Source organism: Papaver somniferum, chromosome 10 (assembly GCF_003573695.1).
Source record: "Papaver somniferum cultivar HN1 chromosome 10, ASM357369v1, whole genome shotgun sequence".
NCBI classification, from domain to species: Eukaryota; Viridiplantae; Streptophyta; class Magnoliopsida; order Ranunculales; family Papaveraceae; genus Papaver; species Papaver somniferum.
Genome location: NC_039367.1, coordinates 164,509,775 through 164,513,752, shown reverse-complemented (window position 1 = coordinate 164,513,752; position 3,978 = coordinate 164,509,775). Strand labels below are relative to the sequence as shown.

Sequence of the window (3,978 nt, the reverse complement as noted above, 5' to 3'; positions counted from 1 at the left end):
TTCTCCCAGATTTCTACACGTGGACACTTGAAGCCCATTCGACCGTCTATACTTGAAGCATATCATTGTCTAGAAAAGAACGGTAATAAATTATGACCTTTATAAATTAATATTGCAACCAGATACGGATTAAGGTTAAGGTTAACATGTCTGTCACCATTACATCAGCTAAAAATACATGAACACATTGTGTATCACCACGACAATTTATAGACAGGAAAAAAAAAAAAAGAGTTTTTGCTAGAAGCTTTCCCAATTTCTCGTGGTCCCTCACTGCTGTATGCTTTGGGATGTTCTTGTTATCTCGAACTGCATTTCCAACCTAATAGAAAACAAAGAAAAAAGGGTATGTTTTTAAAACAGTGGAAAACTATTTTTGAAAACTGTTTTTCAAAACTGTACCAAACAGGTCCTAAAATTCTCATAAGGAAAACCTGAACCCAAAAAACCAAATGTTATGCATCAAATGAGAGGGAGACACGTAAAAAAAGAAACTGCTTCTGATACACGTTGAATAACAATTCAGGGTTAATTTTCACACTAGACGTGCAAAATGCAGCATTGAGAGCATGCACACCTAAATCTAACCGTTCAAAAAACTTGTACATTTTGATATGTAAATCAAAGAAAAGATGAATCTCACCTCCTTTAAAACACTAAGTCATATGAGCTTCCATGTCGCACGGTGAGTATGACACCCCCCTCAAATTAGATTAGATAAAAGCTTTCACGCAGAGCAATTTTGGAGAGGATAAATGGCGGGACATTATTGGTGGGGACATTAAAACTTGAATTATACTTTGTTTACACCCTGTACTTAACTGGCCATTTATAACACCGTTAGTAATAACATGAGTATACAACACTTATGTGAGGGTTTACACCTAATTAATTACTTACACTTGGTTTACACCAACTATTCCAAATATTTAACTGGACGTTACTAACGCCAGTTAGGTAGACAATACATACGTTAGTTTCGTCTTCTTCGTTAGACATGTGATTCGAATCTCTTAATTCTTTGACTAAAATTGAAAAACAAAGAAAAAGCAGAGGCTGCTATATCACCTGAAGTTGTTGTTTTCCAAGAGATTGAGAGATGAAAATAGAGCAGAAATGGAAGATGGTCTGAGATCAAAGATTCAGGTGGAGAAATTATGAAGAAATCAGAGTTATTCTTGATTTGCAAAGAAGATTAATTGAAATTGAAGTTAGGGTTTGAAGGAATCAATCCGAACGAAACATGAGTTAGGGTTTCTCTGCTTTGTTTTAATTTTTGTAACTCTAATATCTTGATTTATGATCATACGAGCTTGGTTAGGGGTTTATTTTTTCAGGTACAATTTTTACAAAATTGAAGTTAGGGTTTTAAGTAATCAAGGGTGGATGTTGCAGATCAATGTAGACAAATGAAGAGAATGTTTATGTTGATCAGTGTATTTCACCGAGATATATATTATGTTGTGTTGTAAATGTGGTTGCTAAGGGAAAATAGTTGAATACCCTATTACATTGTCTCTTAGCTCATCAACAATGTTTGACACTGCCGAGCAATACCAAATCCAGAAATGTTTGACATTGTCTTTTAGCTACAATTTGTGACAATAACTATTAATCTATTATTGTTTATTTTGTCTCCCATGTTGTATACTTATGTAAAAATAGTTCAATTTGTCCCGATTCTACAGATGCCAATGCATTCTGACGACGACATGGTTGATGGTTTGGATCTCAATGGTACCTCTCAGATCTTCCGAAGATGGTACTTCTCCTCCTTCCGCAGTAAGTAGTCATTTTTCTGAAAACTTTCCACTCAAATCCAATAAGGATAGCCAGCATCTCAACCATTTAGTTAGTGCTAACTCCAAGTAGCTGTGAGGATAGACAACATCTCAACCATTTAGTTATTGCTAACTCCAAGTAGACCGAGCTATGATTATGAATACACCAGATTCAAATTTACATATTAGTGATAAAATTTAAGATTGTTGATTTCTGACAAGATAGAGAATAATTCAGTCCAAATGCACCACTTCGTATTTGGCTTACCTCTGGAGTATATATCTCGACATGTTGCCCACTTAAGATATTATGGATTGATTAGATTAATGTCATTTACCTAAAACTGAAAGTTTGATTAAGTTGGTAATAAATTTTAATTGCATTGCATCTGTATATGGTCGCTGGCATGAATGAACTGCAGGGAATTATAGATTCATTTTTAGAGTCTATAAAATTTGTGACTTCGTCAGTTAATGTCCTTGATACATTGAGATGCATACATCATTTTGACAAGATTCCAGAAGCATAGTAGTCAATTGTTGCTTTTTGTCGATGTTTTGATTAGTTTTCCAATGTATCCATCTCAAATGCATAATTATTTCAATATTTGCAGGTTAACAACTTATTAACAACTTTTACATTTTTGTTCCTTGATGTGCCGCTATGCAGAGGAAGGCTTAATACCTAATCAACATCCAGAGGACAGGGAGCTATCCAGCTATAAACTGGACGCCTCGACAATCCAGTTGAGGAGCTCAAAAGATAGATGACGCTTGAAAACATTAAAGTCATTCCAATTTTCTCTTTTGCGTCAGAATTATGGAGACTTCCATGGTTAGTGAAGATGGGATTCTGACACCAAGCATCTCAGGTGAGTTAAGTTACTCAAAATGCAGTCAAATATTCTCAAGGGTAAGTTACTTATGTATGTAACTAATTGAAGACCTTAAAAATTGATATTAGACCGGTGGCATCAAGTTATAACCACTTAATTGCCGTCTTTCCCATCGTATAAGGTTTGTCATATACTATTTGGTGTCTTTCAGCTGATATGTAGGTAATTGTCACTCTGGTCATAACTCTCCTCATGCCTATTATATCTAATGAAGTTCTTAGAATACACATTTTTTAAGTTGGTTTGGACCATTTCCTGTATGCATTTGAATTGTATTTGATGACGGTGCCAATGCTAATCATTTTGTGTGGTTGGATTTTCCAGTGATGTCTTATAAAAACATTTGCAAGGATTTGGCATCAAGTTAGGAAGATAGGACATCCATCTAAGCTGATAAAGGAAGAATAAACAGAATATGAGGAATGAGTTGCGGATCTGCAGTAACAAGTCCGGCTAGCAAAACTTGACACTCTAAAGACCAGCATTTCCAAGAGCTACATCGTCTAATATTTTGAGTTTTGTAATAGAATCTCTTTAAAAAAAATTTTTGAAGCATATATATTAAATAAGGAACTAAATAGAGATTACACGGGGAAATGTAATTCTCATAGAATCGTTTAATAAAATCTGATTAAGAAAAGGCGGGTTTGCTTGATCACATATCGCCGTCGAGTAGTTTCCTTCTTCACTCCTATCTGCTGCAAAGTTTGCGATACCATCAGCTGCTTGGTTGCCTTCTCTATAATTGTGTTGAATGTGGCAACAAGGTATTTGGCGCATTCTTTGTTTGACTTCTGCAATCATTTGTGAGATATACCAGGGAGCTTCCGTTGTTGTTTTGATAAAGCGTATGAGATTCTCAGAGTCCGTTTCAAATATCACTCTTGGCCATTGTCTTTCTGTCGCTATTCTGGTTGCTATTACGGTTGCCCATGTCTTTGCCGTCAGCGCAGTAGTTAAACCTAGAGGTGTGCAAGAGCCATAATGGTTTGTGCATTGGAGTCTCTGCAAATGAAATCCGCTCCTGCCATACCTGGATGGCCTCTAGCAGCTCCATCTGTGTTTATTTTTATCCAATCTGAATCTGGACTAGACCATCCAACTTGAATGATTGTAGTTGTTCTTGTGATGGTTGTTGCGATCCGTGGTGTTGAATCTCCAGGTAGCACCGGTGGGGAGATTTTTCTTGCCCATTGAAATTCTTGTTGTTGTGTTAGAGCTGTTCTTAGTATGTTTTCTTGGTTTGATTGGGATTGGTTGAATACAAGTTCATTTCTGATTGTCCATAGCGCCCAGAAAAG

At 36.1% G+C, this 3,978-nt stretch overlaps 1 long non-coding RNA gene across 1 annotated transcript; it reads left to right on the top strand.

Moving 5' to 3' along the window:
* The first annotated feature begins 1,068 nt into the window (after positions 1 to 1,068).
* LOC113317467 lies at positions 1,069 to 3,245 on the top strand. The gene is made up of 4 exons (XR_003343557.1): positions 1,069 to 1,247; positions 1,689 to 1,782; positions 2,452 to 2,653; positions 3,002 to 3,245. It is a non-coding gene; the product is annotated as an uncharacterized LOC113317467 (long non-coding RNA).
* Positions 3,246 to 3,978: the final 733 nt, after the last annotated feature.